General features: G+C 44.5%; 1 protein-coding gene across 2 annotated transcripts in view; it reads right to left on the reverse strand.

Moving 5' to 3' along the window:
* Nucleotides 1–17,701, reverse strand: part of LCOR (ligand dependent nuclear receptor corepressor) — a 72,326-nt gene extending 54,625 nt beyond the window's left edge. Inside the window, exon 1 of one of the 2 annotated variants that reach the window (XM_042863487.1) lies at nt 17,691–17,701. The gene's annotated coding sequence lies outside the window, so the exon portion shown is untranslated. Of the gene's footprint in view, nt 1–2,960; nt 3,041–17,690 lie in introns of those variants that run through there. The other variant, XM_042863486.1, reaches the window with a different exon arrangement.
* Nucleotides 17,702–17,707: the final 6 nt, after the last annotated feature.

The raw sequence follows: 17,707 nt of genomic DNA on the forward strand, positions 1-17,707 counted from the left end.
GATGGTCTTCTTCAGGTGGGAGACTGATGTGTGAAACAGGTACTGGACCAGAACTGAGGATCACATTCAGAACAAAAATCTTCACACTTGGGTTGATGCAGAAGTAACACGACAGAGAAAACACCCCTTATGATGGCCATAAGATACCAAAGTTACATCCAAGTATCTTCTCCTGGGCAACTACAGTGAATTTGGTGACTACCAGCATATTTAACAGTTTCAGTTGCACTTAGATGAGTCACACATGCATCACTTTCAGCTCCCACTATCATCTTTAAGTCTCCACCAATCCAAGTAGTTCTATGCAGTTTGACAAAGCTCAGTCTCCATCACGCCTCTTATTCTGACAACCAGGTTTCCGTAATTCAGAAAGTCACGTTACCCACAGTACCTGGCTTGAGGCAGCCCCATCCTTCTCACAACTCTTATTTTCCTTCCAGTTGAAGTTTGATGCTTGAAAGCAACGTGTGCAATCTGAACCTGAGAGGAGGCAGCAGTCCCACTAAGCTTCCATACTCTATGTTTCTGAAACTCAAACTACAGCAGAATCTCCAATATACTCACAGTTAACCAAATTAGGGGGTTTCTATCCAGGAACATCAACAAAGAGACATCTGCAGGTCAGCCTTCCCAAACAGCAATCGTTTCCATTTTGCAGCTGGAATCTCAATAAAAAGAAGTCTTAGTAGATCGGTTACTGCCTCAGGTCTGCTCAAAGAACGAAGGCCCTGTTCAGGATGTGCAGCAGGTCTTCAAATGATTCTCTGGTGGTAAGATACTGAATGCAAACTGGCTGCACACTCAGCTTTCTAAGAAGCCACCTACCACAAACTGTTCAAAATCTGAATTCAGTTTTCCAGGTAATACACCAACAAAGCTTCTCAAGCTTGGTATTCCCACACCATGTTGTGCATCTGGATTCAGCGAAGACCGAAACATCTGTAACAACCTCAGTATGAAGAAACAACAGGAACACTGCTGCTTCTGCTTCACTAGAAAAGCTTCAGCTCTTCACATCAGGGTCACCATCCACTTCTATGGTATCCAAAGCAGTTTGGGGTTTTTTTTTTTTTTGTAACTTCTGGACAATCCTTGAAGAAAAGAATCCCATAAATGGATTTCCTAATCCCTGGCTAGGAGCTGCCAGCAGGACAACTGTATAAACAGTGGAGGAATTTGATACAAACTGCTTCTGCTGCTTACATGCAAATCATCTGCTTCTAAATGATTTCAAGGCCAGAGAGGCACTCAGATATTCAAAGCTGCAAAGTAACCTCACATGTGCGAGGCTTTGCAACCATCTTCCCTGAAGTGCATTCTTCCCTACAGGATTATTTACACATAATTTTATTATGTATTATTAAATGAGAGTATCACACACATGTAATGAACAAACACAACATGAAGAAAGAACAAGGAATTGCCAGAGACAGCATGGGCAAGAAGCAAAGATAACTTCACGCACGTAGCCTACTCACCACTACCATCAGTTTCACACCTCTGCAGGTTACTTCTCTACAGCCAATGTTTTGTAAGTGTTCTTCAATACCAGAAATGTCTCCACACTCAAGGAATATCAGACTTCTAACACACGCAGTGCTCCAGATTTTATGAAATTAAAATAACCAATAGGACTTAATGAACCTTGAGTTCCCTTGAAAACTTGAAAGAGAACACAGCTTGCTTTCCCATAGAACCACTGGAGTAGCACCAGCAGGGTGAGTGAAGGAACTGACCATGGAAACTGAACGCAGCAAAATACCAAAGTGTTGCAAAACACTGCACTTCTCAAGCACGTGGTCTTCAGAGAACATCTGCCAGCAGTAACTAAGCCAAGGAAGAACTGCAGTCTTACCCAAATTTATCATCCTCACACAAAGCTGGACAGCAGACATGAAAACACAGAAACTGTAACCAATTAATTCAACGTGTCAGCCAAAAATACTGGTAAGAGCTTTAACAAAAGAAATTCAAACCATACCAAGAGAGAGGTCCCTTCTTTTAAAGGGGGACAAGAACAGAAGCTCATGGGAAAACAAAGCCTGCAGAGGAACCTGCAGAGTCCACAGCTACACAGTGAGGATTGCCATCAGCATCTTGTTCACTTCAGTCATTTAAGTAGTTGCTTACAGTAGAGCTTCAATAAATAATTCCAGTAAATGGTCATACTTGAATACAAGACATTCCAAGAAGTGATCAACTCAAAAATACATATTTTAAAAATAGCACACGAGTTTAACACTGACTTCTTAATCATTGAGCTGATAATTACCACCAGATAATTGCTTACATAACAGAAAGCATGCAATCTCTCGTTTTACAATAACTACACAATCACAAAATGCATTTTAAAGGTAGCTGTGCTATCAATTCTGCAACAAACATCTTAGCATAGGGTTTTACTCATCCAGATAATTAGTTCCTTACAAGTTCCAGAGTAACATAACCTGCAATATGAGGATTAAAAATATAGGTATATATTATATACACAGAAATACAGCGTGCAAAATCTTACAGTTACCTGATGCAAGTATTTCTACAGATAGTTGACTATTTCAAGTATTTCAGAATCTCTCCTAGGCTTGTATTCACTCATTCAGAAGTCTGAAGTGGACTTTCATAAATATCTTGAACACGGTCTAAAGACTGTGTATGTTCCTGGATTAACCTACAGTTAATCTTATTAGACAAAGAGCCAAGATTTTCAAGAATGAACGCTAGAGCTGTAACACTAAATAAAGCTGGCTCATTTCAAAAGCAACCAGGAAATTCTTCCTTCTCCTGCACCCATTTTGAAGTCATCAATAAGCAGCAGTCAGACTGCAGAAAAACTGTTCCTACCAGCAGGCTTCTGAATATGCATAACGCCAATAAAGCTAATTACATTTCAAAAAAATAATCTACGTGCAATTAAGATACTGGCAACATTTTAATGCAAAAAATGGTTTAAGTATACTAACATCCTAGTCTTGGGATATCCAGTCAAGCTACGCAAAGAGATGCGTTTGTCCCTTGCATACTCCCAAATGTGGAAGTAGGATCAGAAACTGGATCTGGAAGAAAGGGTAAACAGCATGTTAGTTAATTCACAGAGGATACTACGTTCGGAGATGTTGCAAACATTAGCGAATACATCAATGCCCTGAAGAGAAAACAAAGTCAGCTTTGAAACAAAAATCTCATGGAAAATAACTTCAAACACTCGATGGAGAGGAAAGGTGGGGGATACAGGAAGAAAGAGTAAAATGAAAGAAACCTAGAAGCAGCAACAGCGGACAGTCAGCTGAATATTTGCAGTGAAAAACAGTTTGGAGTTGCAGAAGCATCAAACAGAGCAGGGAAATTAAAGTTCTTTCTACAGTCTTTTGAGTCGGTAACAATAGCCATTTCCTAACACAATTGCCAGGGACCGAAAAATTCCCCTTCACTCCCAGCAAGTGGAAAGCTCTTCTCAATGGCAAATCAAGTTCTGCAGGAGGTAGGGTTTAATTTTTTTTTAAGCAAAGTTAACATACGGTTAGCATAAGCCTACGCAGCAGGTTTTTCCAGTACTTCTGCTGCGCGAGGCTTTGTGCAGGAACAGGAGGAAGCTAACAAAATGAATCCATTCTTACAGGTGCAACTCAGCCTTGCATTGTTCAGATTTATTCATGTGGTCCCCGAGCAAAGAAACCTAAACAGCTAGTTCAACCGCTCGCAAGAAGAGAATTAAAACCTTTTACCCTTCACTTCAGCCTTCAAGTTATTTTTCTGACAACAAGGATTTCCACTTGTCCGTGGCAGCGGACGTCTGCACTACCCAGCTGTAGGGTCAAGCTAAAGGCAGAGTTGGCTCTTTCCTTCGTTGATGGCCTTCAAGAGCCTTCCTTCTCCCCTGCACCTCCTAAGGTCAAGCGCAGCAAGTTAAGTAACCGGTGTGCATTTCTGAGGACTGTCAAAGCCTTTGCTCTTCAGGAAGGCTTCCAGACACCAACTGCAAACCAATTGCAGAACATTTACTCTACTTCATTCCAAATAAACAGAACAGAGTTAGTTTTGCAGGACTTGTTACCCTCAGTAACAAGGTTTCGGTGAAGAACCAAGCGCTCCATACCCAGGGCAATCCGCAGATCAAAATGGGAAAGGAAGGAAAAAGAAAAAAAACACCACAAAAGAACAAAAAACCCCTTTCAATAGAAGCCATATTTCTGCCTATCATGTCACTGCCTTTTAGAACAAGCTCCACATGGAGATCTATGCTTCAGTTTGCACACCATCATCACATCCAAACAGGAGACTGAAGGCTTTCCCTCCTGCCTCCTCTTGACAACTGCTAAGCTAAGTGATTTCTGAGGTAAGTCATCCTATGGCATCCTACAGCTTCTGCTTGTGATGTGATGGCAAGAACAAAGAAACGGTCCTTCCTGCTCTCCCCTGTCTTTGACAAACTGCTCATTCTCCTGTTTTCAATGGAGATTCCAACCCAGGGCCACACAGAACGTAACAGTACTGCAGCACCATTTTAAAGCAGGAGCGCAGGTCAGAGCTGAGACTCATACTGTCTCGTGGAAGAGCTCCATGCACTGTAGGAAAATGCAAAACTTAAGACATGACCAAAATTAATCCTGTCCTTTTTGCACATGGACACATGGGCTACGTATCCACCTGTCATCCCTTTTGAAAGATCAGTGCCAGCATGAGACAAAACACATAGAGGCAAATTCTAGTCAAGCCTTTGGATTCAAAGCACATGAAAAGCATGGGACCCAAATATTCCAGTGAAGATACAGGACTGCATGAGGGAAAAAAAAAAGAGGAGCTGGAGCCAGACGCAGCACACGCTGCAGGAGCTCTTGCTGTGTGCTGCTGAGACCAGGCAAACAGACCAGGCTCAGGTTCCTGCTGGAGATCCTACAGCACACGTCACAGAGTCCAACAGAAGGCAACGAGGCCTTCTACTTTTGGGTTAGAGAGAAGATCACCATTGTTCTGTGCGAACCAGAATGAAGAAATCCCTATGACATCCTATAAGAGGACATAAAGACAGCGAGATTCAGCTGGTTTGATCTCTGGAAGCTACTTTTTGTTGACAACGGGTGATGATGATTCTAACATCTTCATTATAGTATCAGTTTGTCTACAATTTTCTATTAACGCTATTAAAATCAACACACTGGATTAAAGATTTATCTACTCACTGGGACATACTGCAATTTGATGCACATGCACTAGGCAAGGCACCAAAATGAAGCTTGTCCAGCTCAAGTGCTTTAAAGGAAGGGCAAAAAAACCCCACAAAAGCAGCAAAATACATGCGTACAAAATGCACTGCGTAAGTTAACTATGAAAAGCACAGTAAGACTGCTCAAAATTGCACAGCTCACTTATCTAAAGTTCCCAGAAGATGGATCACTGCTAACTGAAGGCTACCGTTACGAGGAGCTCCGCAATGCCTTCAATGTCACGAAGCTACTATTGCCGATTACCTGGCACTTCCATCCACAATAAATCCACCTCTCCGCTGGCAGGGCTGATTCCACTCATCCTCTCCACCCCCTAGATGCTCACTCATCTCGCATTTGCAAGGCAACACGACAAGGTGGTTCAGGGATCGGTACCACAAATCGTTGTCACGGGAAAATCTGCTTCTGTTACACATTGCCTGCATGCCTTCTATTTTCCTGTCACAGGACAAAGACTTTTCCTGAAGGATTTTCTATCTGTAACTTCCCATATTGCTCATTAAGGCTAAGTAACATAAACATTGTTATTTATCAGAAATCAGTGTCCAAGTTACTGCCCAGACCTGCACCTAACATGAACGCAACAAAACTCACACTTCAGCAAGGCCTGCAGGTGGATTTGCAGTTTCCTCACAGTCATGCTGAAATGCATTATTACAGTTGCTTGGTGTAAGGTGACTCAGACACATCCCTCCCCCTTACTTAAAAAAAAGTACACTGAATTTTGCTTGTAGCATCTTCTGCAGATACTGATTCGAGCTGATGCACCCTAAGGTAAATGTCCAACATATTTTGATATTTTCCAACAAAACAGCGATGCCTCAGAGAATGATTCCATTCCTTTTCAGAAACTTAACTTTCTACTGAGTTGCTTTTATTACTGTAATATAATCTAGTTTTGTTTGTTTGTTTAAAAAAAAGATAGCACTATGTTTAGCTTGGAAAAAGAACAGCTTCTAGAACACAGTGTTGGCTGTTGAGCTATCAAGTATTCTCAAGGACCATTTTCTGATGTAGTTTGTCCAAAAAATAGAGGTTTTCTGATGCAGCCCTATGTTGTCCTAACCGTAACTCAGGAACTGAAGACAATAAGGCTTTAGAACAGCTTTTTCCAAATCATCTCTATGAGGCTTTCTAAGCTAACACCAAAAAACAACAACAAAACACAAAGCGCAGCACCTGTTGCTCTGGCTGACCTCTCTGTCTTTCTTTTCTGGATTTCAGACAAAGCTCCCAGCTAAACTAACTATACCATTCAGCATGGTACTCACAGCCCACTTATGCCAGAAACAGAACAAAAACTTCTGATTTTGCCCCAGATGCACCTTTGTCCTTCAGTGGATGCAAACAAACCAGGTAGCTGCACAGCTACTGACACTTATCATCTCCCCTCCTAAAAGCATTTTTGTGAAGTTTGACCCCCACTTTTGCTAACGGTGAATTTCCAAGAGACCTGGTTTTAGAGAGCTTTTCACTTTCCTTCACTGGTTCCTAGAGGAAGGACTCCTGGGATACCCCAATGCTCCGATGCCTATTATCTCAGAGCTGTCTCATCCTCCTCCCCTCACACCAAGATAACGGGGAGAAGCCACCTGAGTAAAAGAATGCATCACCAAGGAGATCCACAGGCTGCAGACAAGCATTCTGCATGCTATTCCCAAAAATTAGTGTAAGCTTACGACTTCAGTGAGGTCACTCGAAGTGAAAAATCACAAACCCAAGAACAACCAAACCTGCTTTTGCTCCTAACACCATGCTGAGCAAGGAATGCCAGCAGCAAGACTGTTCCTGCCCTGAGGAAGGGATCCCTGCCCAGGACAGCCCACCCAGCAGCCAAGCTCCAGCTGGTACCCATGCCCTCCCACAGCCCCTGCAAAGGAAGGCAGCTCAGAGACACTTCAGACCCGGTTTACAAACAGAGCCAGGTACAAATGCATGGGCAAAACTAAGGGGCAGCGAATCGCAGTGTTCAGAGCAAGAGTTATTTTTAGAAGAAAGCTCTGCCACAAACAACAGAATCTCACAACTAGGCTATAAATTCAACACTCTTAACCCTGTAAGTCTGCCAGTAGAAACCAGCTCTGCAATTAGCTCTGTGTGCTGCTTAGACTGAACCGTAAAAACCCTTCTAGGCAGCACCATGGCATGCTGAGAGCTCAGACCTGTCTGCTTTAAAGATGAGATCAGGAAAAATCACTCACCTCTTCCCTGAGACTGAGCATGAAAGAACTATTTCTCCTCTTCCCTTACAGCAAAGCAAAGCCCTCTGAGTTTCAGTACTGGATGAAAGAGAGAAAGAAGAAGACCTCAAGCAGGCTGTACAGTTAGGATGCTGAAATGCCCACAAGCATGCAGGAAGGACAGGCTGGTTTCTTGGGAGCTAACATTTTCACAAAGACTTTTTTTTTTTTTTTTTTAAAGTAGGCTTAGTAGTTTCAGTGCCGAAAAACCCAAATGAAAAGTTTCCAAATATAACTGCTTACTTTCTGAAGTTTGTGAGGTGTCATCACAAGTGCATTTAGCTGCTAAAGTTCATCAACATGCCAGTAAGTATAGACCAAAAAGCTGTGACCGACTTCTCCCTGCATGCCTTCCCCTCCATCACTCAGAACACACGAGCTGCATAAGGCATTTCCTAACACAGTAGTCCCTGGGCTACCTGGGGTAGAAAAAAATTGCAAGTCCTATGTGCTCTTCTCATTTGGAAGCACAGAATTCAGTTCAAAGTACAAGCAGCAGGAAGATATGTATTCAAGATTAGTCACAGGCAAACAGATGATTTGGGTACAAGAACCGATCTGTTTGTTACAGGCAAGGAGCCTCCATGGCAGGATGGACTACCATTCTGCACCATCTTTAACTTACAAAGTCAATTTTTAATCTAATTTGAAACTGAGTAACTTGCTGAACGGAGTAACCTCTGAACTCTACATTCAATTTTGTACTGTTATTGCACTCAGTCTGTGAGCTCAGCTACGGTTCCAGTAAAATAGAGTGAGCTGCAGGAGAGGACAGGATGAGTGCGACTTGGGCTTTGGTGCCCAGAAGAGCAACAAACGTGGGGATTACCAAACGGCTTCCTGTCCTTACCATGCTTCTAGCATACTCTACCCATTAAAATAAATAAATCACCCTTCTTGAGGCCAGAAAGGCAGTTTATCTTTTGTTTCTGAGTATTGGCCAACATGTGGTACTGACACTACACCAGCACGCACTGGAGCCTATGTGTTCTACATTTCATTCACAGCCCTGCCAGGGAGTACTAATGAACTCTTCAGGTTCTGTAGCAGGAATTTGGCCTTTGCAGCACAACTGTTGGAAGGGAAAGAATACAGAAGCCTTGATTACAGGCAGTGCAGTACTTAAACAGACCTACGTAACTCCATTCCAACCTTTTTCCACAAGTTAGCTTTCAATCTGAGGTTTTCCAGGATGAGCCTCTTTAGCGATACCCATTTTTTGATAAAATTGACTTCAAAATAGCTAAACATGGGAAGAGAAAGGAAAGAAAGTTCAACCCTAATCTAACAGATGACTAAATATCATCTGATACCTCCAGCCACTTTGGAAAAGAAAGCAGCCTTTGTTTACAAATCATTTAAGACAGTAATTTTCTAACCACGGGCTCCTGAAAAACACGAAGACCCCACACAACTCACACTGCTGGCACTAGGATTGTTTTTCCACAGTTGCTTCTTGCCAGCTCCAGGTTGAAAATCAGTGACTTAAGAGAGCTCTGGCAAAACAAAGTTCTCTCGACAGTTTAGGCTTGTTCAAGAGATAAACACAGCATTCCTGCTGAATCCAAGCACGCGTTACCCAAAAGGCCTCAGCAAGGCCTGTCTCAACACAGCACTGAAGTTGCCCGCTCCCAGATCACCGTGCATCGCTCCAGGAAAACTGCAGAGGGCCCAGATTTTGTGAAGGGTTTACAAAAATACTCCCGTAACATGTGAGAACTAGGTCCTCTCAGCATCTTAGCATACAGTACCAGAAGATGCTTTTCATCACTGTATGAATGCACAGGATAACAACGAGGGCAGGGAAGTATAAGGAAAAAAGACTGCAGGCAGTATGTAAGCATTTAGTGAGAAGCAGCAATGCCTGCACTGTAGTTATAATTTTGTCTAAGCTACAGATGAATGCAGATGAATAACCACCGAGGTCAGAGAAACATTCCACCTCCTGCTGAAGAGAACAACTCCTCCAATGGACATTTCCAACCAGCAAAGGGCACTTCCCTTCCTTAGCAGTGAGATCAATTAGACTGACAAACTAGAAGCAAAAAAAAAAAACAACTGCAGATGCTTCTTTTAAAGGATGTTTCTCTCGCTGTCTGTTTTGGAAGCAAGGTCTAGCAGAGGGCCCCTTCTTTATTCAAAAAGACAAACAAAAGACTGAGAAATCCCGAGATATTACAGTATCACACACACACAAACACTTAAATTCTACTGATCACTTTAAAATATTCAATGGAAAGCAAGGGATGAGGTAGACACGCTCCTCCTTTTCTAAAGGAAGTAAATGGAACCACTGCTTTAGGAAGATTGATTTTAAGTTTCCTTAGGTCAAAAAGTAAAATGATTTCCATGCACTTCTATTCTCTTGGTTTTGCAGAGTAAAATGGAAGTTATTACATATCACCTCTGCAAAAATTATTCTTCACTCCAATGATCCAACAGCACATTTGCAGAGATGCTTCATGAGGCTACATAAAGGACCACCAAGAAAGCAGCTTTTATCACTTCTGCCACAATTACAAAACTTAAACCAGAAGGCAATCAAACCTGAGACAAAGTCTGCAATAACCTCTGCCTACCTTCCACACGTTCACAAACCAGACAAAACAGCATACAAATAAATGGATGCACTGAGAAGAAGGCCAAAGCCAAGCAAGCCTGTTTGCTGGCAGCATTTAAACAAAGCTAATAAGGCCTACTCACAATCCATTTTGTATATTGCAACACATATTCTTCAGAAGAACAAGCCTGCAAAACACAGGCCAAAAAGGGGCTCTTCTGATCACAAGACTCCTGGTTGAGCTGCACGAGCTGCTTGCTCCCACTCATCTGAGGCTACCCCACAACAAAACTGACCCAAACGGCTGCTGGTTCAGTTGCTGGTTCATTAAGCACAGGCAGAGTACACAAGAGGTTTTTTGCACATGAATTGTTTTGGAAAGTTGAACAGCTGCAGGCCTAGCCCGTCCTTGCAAGGCAGGAGGCAGATCTCAGGTTGAGTTACACAGGTAATGCAGTTAGGTGCTGCCTGCCTTCCAGTGGGAGCCCAACAGCAAGCTGCTGAGCACGAGCGACTCCAACACCAGGACGTGAAGAGCGTCAGCGCTGTGGAAGGAGCAGCGTGGGGAACTGCAGGCTGTGGGGTGAAACTTCCACATCCTTCTGTTAACGTAACCAAAGAAAAAAAAAAAATCAAGAAATGAACAACTCTGTAGCTTGATTACATGTTCCTCTTCTTACTGTCAGTTGCTCCACTTCCGAAATATGACCACTACCACCCAACTCCAACAGCAGCTGAGGTGGGAGGAAGGTCACTGCAGACTGACCCTATGCCATTCTCCAGCCAGATATTGAAATGCACACATTATGTATTTATTTAAAAAAAAAGAAAGTTCAAAGAGAACCAGGAAATTTTTCATTAGTAAACTCAACTCAAGAGTTAAGAGATTGCCTGGTGGCCTCTGCTATCTTTCCACACTGCTGGATTCAGCTTCTGAAAGCTTCCTTTGTTAATGAATACTAGGCTCTTGTCCAGTCCTCTTTTCTCCCCCTTCTCCCTTCCATAAAATATCATGGTCCTCAGGGCATAAGGAGCATCCTTTGTCTCCCTGCAAGTCCTCCCTGTGCAGCCACTTTGCAGCCGTTTCTAGAAAATGCAGCAGGAATACCATCTCTTCTCTTCTCTTTAACAGAAGTGGAAAAATTGAATGGAGACTTCGTCTAATAGCAGTTTTACAACACAGGAAGCGATGTCCTGCAGAAACGTTGGAACACCATAACCTCCACTTCATCTCAATGGGCAGGCAGTGTTGATGTGTAACTTAAATCTCCTACTCAGCTTGGAGAGCTGAGTTCCTGTCAACTCTCCATAAAAGAGCACTTCCATGTGCAGCATGGAAGAGAAGCTTAATCTGAGGTAAGAGATAATGCTCTGAGGACAAACGAAAACAAAAGTCATAAAATGGCAATAACAAAAAATTACCACAAGTTTCTTCAAGAGAAAAAGAAATGCTGAAGCTCTCACATTTCCCACAGGAAGCTGAGGCCACGTGGATTTATCAGAAGGAGCTCTAAGGAACCCCAAAAGCCTGCAGAGACCCTGGGGAGAGACAGCAGAAAGCTGTAACTTATTAATGGAAGTACTGGACAAGAGCAGCCAGCATGGCTGGGAAAGCAAAGCCCGCATTATTAGGGAGTGAGCATGGAATGAGACACAGAGCTTTGAAGAGAGACAGAACCGGGGAAACTGCTTCACACAAGTGAACATAATGCACGTAGAAATTAGCACTCAAAGAAAGACAACTTAAGACTTGTACGTGGGTTTGGCTGATGTCACACATCACTCTCTGCCTCTCCATCCCCTGTAACGTTATGGCACAAAACAAAAATATCAACTGCTTCCCAGCCAGGTGCAGTCAGGTCACAGATTCACTAAGGGCCACACAGAGATGTGCATTACAAGGGTACAATTTGAGCCTGCTCACACGGTTCTGCTGGCAAACATAACCACAGTCTGTAGTGCCATTAGAAGACAGAAGAAGGGCTCAAAAATTGATTGGCGTTGGAAGAGGCTGTCCTGTGTCCGCTCCCTCCCCTTCACCCTGTAGATGCAATTCCACACAGTGCTTCAGACGAGCTGGGTGCTCACCTCACTCCTAAGCGAGAAGATTCAGGTCACCCAGCAGCACCAGAAGATGGCTGGTTCTGCAGAGCCTTCTGTTCAGCGACAACGAGCACCGCCAGGCAAGAGGCAGAGCCTGGATTGGCCCAGACCAACTTGTCTAACCTGTCCTCAGACAACCCTGGAAGCCTCGTATTTCTCAGGGAATTAAAGCGTCCATCCACGCAACCTTCCAGAACCAAAGCCTCATACTCTTAACAGTGAGAATATGCAGGCACAGGAGGGCAAGGTAGAAGACTGGAAAGTCCCACTTGAAATGCCGCAGCAGTGTCATTTCTACCTTCATCAGCATGAGATGGCTACCTCTCTCTGACCCTATGACATGCCTGTTCTTCTAAAGCTTTGCCTAAACGGACCTGTAGGGAGTATTCTCTTTGCTATGTTCCACTAGCAACAGAAGAGCACAGGTACTCAGACAAAAACTGCACACGAGGCTTGTCAGCCTAAGATGGCAGAGCATTAAGACATTTAAGAGCCATGTGACAAGGATTTACACACCTCAGCAAAGGAGTGCTGATTTCTCATCATCCATCCTTTACGAAAGTGCAGCTGTAAACTCAAATGCTGCTGCGTACAGAAGTGTCACATCGGGAGGTGGCACAAACTGTCAGAAGGGGCTTAAGGAATTTGAACAGCCCCATGGGGATCTTCCTAAATGGTGCAACTAGCACAGAACTGTTCATCTGTAGGATGCATTTGTGCAGGGAGGTTCACATATGCAAATTCTACAAAGACTTCATCTAGATGGAGCTGGACTATTTTGCACTGCAATTCATTTTGATGAAGATCTATTAAAAGTAGATGGACTCTGAGTGTCGTAAGTTCTTAGTTAAAAATTAAGCAAAAGAACCCGTACTTCCTGCAGGATGTCCGTGTCTAAAGAAAGAAACCTCCCACCTTGCAGTGACAGTCATTACTTTGCACAAATTAAAGCAGACTTTCATTAAAACGCCAAACAAACCCAGTCATTTGGCCTTGTCCAAAATTTCATCTGACAGCAAGCAGAAGAATGCAAGATGGCACCACACAAAGCGACCATCAGGACTTCTTGAGCATGCTTTGGTTTGGCTGGTACTGTCCCTAGCAGAGCAGCACTTATTCCCCATTTACAAACAGAAAAACGAGGGTAAACCTGAAGTGATTCGTGGAGAATCAGAAGTGATATCTGAAACAGATCTGGATTCGTCCCCCGCAGTTCACCTTCTCAGATGCACACCATCCTTCCCTGAGCATTTAAAGCAGAACTAAATACCAAGCTGTAAGTTTCATTCCTTTTAACTAAAGATTTTTATTTTTAAATGACAGCTGCCTCAATTTTTTTTTCCTGGCATAACTGTCACAGAAGAGTAATTCTCCATCCCTGCATTCCTACTGCAAACAGGCAAAAACGTGCACAGAGCAGATCTTCTCACACAAGCCTTTAGCTACTACACTGTAAAGTTTCTGTACAACAGATTTATATTAATGCAAATTGCCACAAGCTGCATCGATGCTACATGCAGGTTGAGATAAGGCAAACAGCACCACTTACACATTTGCTGTGGGCACGGAGACAGATACCAGTGCAGATCGGCTCTATATTTAAACTTTTACTTCAGCCCGATTTCTGCTAACTTGTTTTTATTGCTATTTTCCACCACCATCAGGGTTATAATAACCTTTCTTATTTTGGATCAAAGAAATACAGCCTGCCCTTTGAACTAGAACTACACTAAAAACCCGGAGCTTCAAGCCTACTTCTAAACTTCTAAAAGATAATGGGGCTAACTGCTCCGTAATTTGGAAGCTGCAGCCAGTTTCTATCAGCTAGAATACCGGCTGGAACTAACCCAACTAATCACCAAGATAAGGAAATGCAATAAAGATTTCAGAATTATTCCCTGTTATACACATTCACTTGATTAATATTAACTTCTAATACTTCCTGATACATCATATTTCCTCCACGGAGTCCACACTTTTGCCCTTAGCCCTGGAAGACCACACTGAACAAACGGGTGTCCAGGAACAGGCACCATTCGGGTGCTTGGGTTGCAGGATATCGCCGGCAAGGACTGTTTGAAATAGCTAAGTGGAAATCGTTCAGCTGACTTTACGCATAAGCTGTCAAAATAAGATGAAGTAATCTCTCAATGAAACACTGACAGAGTTCAGGATGGTTGGAAACCTAACGCGGGTGCTGCAGGTTTTCCTTTTAGATCATTTTGTTACGCAAACCAGCATCACAGCTAAGGAGAACCAGCACATTCCCTTTCTCCCTCCCCCCAGCACAAGCTGTAATTCAGTCAGGGCGTCTCTAGGAGTACAGCTAATATTTAACAAAGGGCCAAGCATCACCAGCTAGTAGAAATGCACGCGAATACCTGAAACTATCACTCTAGTAACCACACAGCACTGCAATGCCATTACTGCCTGCCTAAAAGCTGTCAGGAGGGTTTCAGGAATCTGTGGGTTCTCTCTGCCATCAAACTCTCTGCTCCTTAGTGATGTGACCTCACCATCCATTTCCAATTCAGCAAGTGCCTGAACAGCAAGTGACTGGAGGCTTGGAGAGAAATAGACACATACACAAAAAAAGAAAAAGCACAAGATACATTCACATCTAGGCATCTGCTTTTGGACACAGAGAGACACACTAACACTTGGGGTTGGACCAGAGAGCAGGTACACGAACATCAAACAGTTATCACCTGGTAGATCACATCTCCAGAATCAAAATACTAAGAGGGCATCGAGATGCTGCTCACCACCCCTACTGTGTGCTTTGACAGCCCAGTGCACTGCACAATGAGCTGAGAAACCTCTTCTGCACCGCCATGTACCCCACCAGTCACCTCATCTCCAGCCACAAAGAAAGGAAAATGGGGGCTTAAAATGCACACTGAGGAATGGAGGTTGAAGCCAGAGCAGCTCCCTAAGCTGCCTCCCACCACAACTGTGCTGGCACAACCGTGTGACAGTTCCAGATGATCTGCACCTCTCCCTCTGTGCTCTCACTCTTCTCCCCTCCATCAGCCATGCATTCTCACCCTCATCCTTGTGCTAGCACAGGTACATGCTTGGCCCCTCAGCAAGCCAGTTCAGAGCACTGTGCTGGCAGATGACTTTATTTCCCCCAGAAGACAGTGATTTCTGCTAGCACAGATCCCCTGAATTGGCTCGCTGGGGGCAAAGGCTATTCTTCAATCCCGCTGTGTTTCTGCTCCTCTTGGAGCACAACTTCAGTTGGACAAACTGTCACGAAGCCCCAGCACAGCAGGGCAGCCTATTGCAGAAACAAGAGGGAAAAGCGAATTACTTCAGCCATATTTTATAGCCAAATGCTCTAGTTCAATGCACAGGCTTCATGATTTCTGACTACCATGCTGTGCGCTAAAATATCACTTCTCAGGGAACTCTGCTAACTCAAAGAACCCCACGCATCTCAGATTTACTTTCAGAACTAGATAGCAATTGGTATTTCTGAAGGAATAAGAGTTTTACCATTCCTTACCTCCTCATTTTTACCTTTCTTTTTTCTCCCACTCAGGGAGAAATTCTTAAGACTTCTAAAAATGATCAAGGTGAAAAAACACATCACACATTTAACAGGCCAGTCCATAAGCCTCAAAAAGCATTGTCCAAACCCACTTAAAATGACAGTGATGTATTTGGAACAAGCAGTTAAGATAACAGCATAATTCCATCTGTGTATCCTGGAGTAGTGCAATAAACGTTCAGTAACTCCAAGAAAAAGAAAAAAAAAAAAAAACAACAAAAATAGGTAACAATTAACACACTTATACCATCAAACAATTTATGCAAGATCTATACTAGGAACAGGGCAGGTCCCAAGACCTCATAAAGCTGATCAATTTGAGGCTGAAACTATTTATGACACCGTGCCATCAAGATAAAAGTCACACAGCACTGTTAAACTTTGGACTTTATTTTATTAAAAATGTTATTGTACTTTATCTCCAAAAAAAAAAAAAAGAAAGAAAATCCCAAGCAAGTCTGTGCTTAGCAGTGTCTGCAGCACCTTTTGTTTAAGCACACAGAGGGACTTTCAGAGCGAAATCTTTCAGGGAAACAAATGTATATCAAATTTAAGTGCAGGGAAGGGATAAAGGAGAAAGCAGCTCCTCTGGGAGACGGCGATTTAAATGGCTTCAGGGAAGTGGGACAGGGAGTGTTTGAATGATGGGGAGGATGCACTGATGTTAAGTTTTGATACTTAGGGCTGCTAAGAACTTCAACAACGTGTTCTCCTCAGGTCTGCAGATGATCAACTTCTTCAGCTACCCACGATTTTCCCAAGCAGCACCATAATGAACAGGCAATTCTTGCGCTTCAGAGCTGCTGTTTAGGGACCCTGCATTAGGGTGAAAGTGCTCTGTCCCCTCTTTCTTTCTCACAGCTTTCTGATAAGGCTCCGACCCACAGGACAGCGGTGCTGGAGGCTCCCGGCCCCAAGCACAAAGCAGCAGGACAGAGGGGAAGATGAGACGACATGCTGCAAGCAGGGAGCTGAGAAAGGATGAGAACAGGTGATCCCAGCAGCAAGGTAAGAGGAGATGAGAAAAGGAGACACAAGTAAAGCCAATCCGGCTCAGGCAGAGAGGGAAGCCAACAAAAAACACCTCACAGGACAAAGTTACCAGCTCGAATAAAGATGAACCCCTGCAAACTGGATCTAGAAACATCAATAACCGGTTGGAAGGAGGACCCAACACCTTCAGGCAAAGGCTGCCCTTGGATTGCTTTATGCTCCAAGCAAGCTAATTGCTTCTATTAATCTGGAGTTAACAAGCACCTAACGCACAGGTCCATATACACAAACTAAGGCACGTATGGAGCCCAGTGCCTGCACGGCAGCATTCACAGCTCCGGGTGGAACCAAAAATGGTGCTTTAAATCCTCGGTAATGAAGCAGGGCGCGGGGCCGACCCACAATAAGAGGTTTAACTGCGCACAAGGAACAGAAGTGAATCTGCAAACGTCGTTACAGATTACCTACGGCGAGCGGCCACCGCCAGCTTAGGGCCGCGTTCGCGTACGTAAAAAATGAAATGAGGGTTCGCGCTCGGTGAGAAGGAAAAAAAATACGAGGGGGAAAAAAAATAACACTAAAGGAAGGAAAACAAAAAGGAGGAAAGCAATCACACAGCCCTGAGCCGCGGCTCCCCGCGCCCATCCGCAACTTTCCGCCCCCCGCCTCGCCCCACGCCCGGGCACTGACAGCGGCTGCTCCCCGGCGGCGGGCGCGGCCCGGCCCGCCCGTAAACAAGTTTGAAGGGGCCGCGGCCGGGCCGGGCGGGGAGGAGCGGGCGCGGCGCTGACAGGGGCCGCACAAAAGGGCAGGACCCCCGGGCGGCGCCCTCCCGCCGAAGGGCGGGGCCCGGCCCGGCGCCGCTCGCCTCGCGGCGGCCCGCAGAGCGGGGGAGGGCCCGCAGGCCGCGGCCCCGCCGCTCCCTCCTCTTCCTCCCTCGCCGCCTCCGCCGCCGCCGCCGCCGCTGCCGCCGCGGGGCCCGGCCCGGCCTCCCCGCCGCGCCGCCCGTCCCTCACCTACACAGTGAATGAGC

Source organism: Lagopus leucura, unplaced genomic scaffold (assembly GCF_019238085.1).
Source record: "Lagopus leucura isolate 7727_CA_CO unplaced genomic scaffold, USGS_WTPT01 Super-Scaffold_739, whole genome shotgun sequence".
Taxonomy (NCBI): Eukaryota; Metazoa; Chordata; class Aves; order Galliformes; family Phasianidae; genus Lagopus; species Lagopus leucura.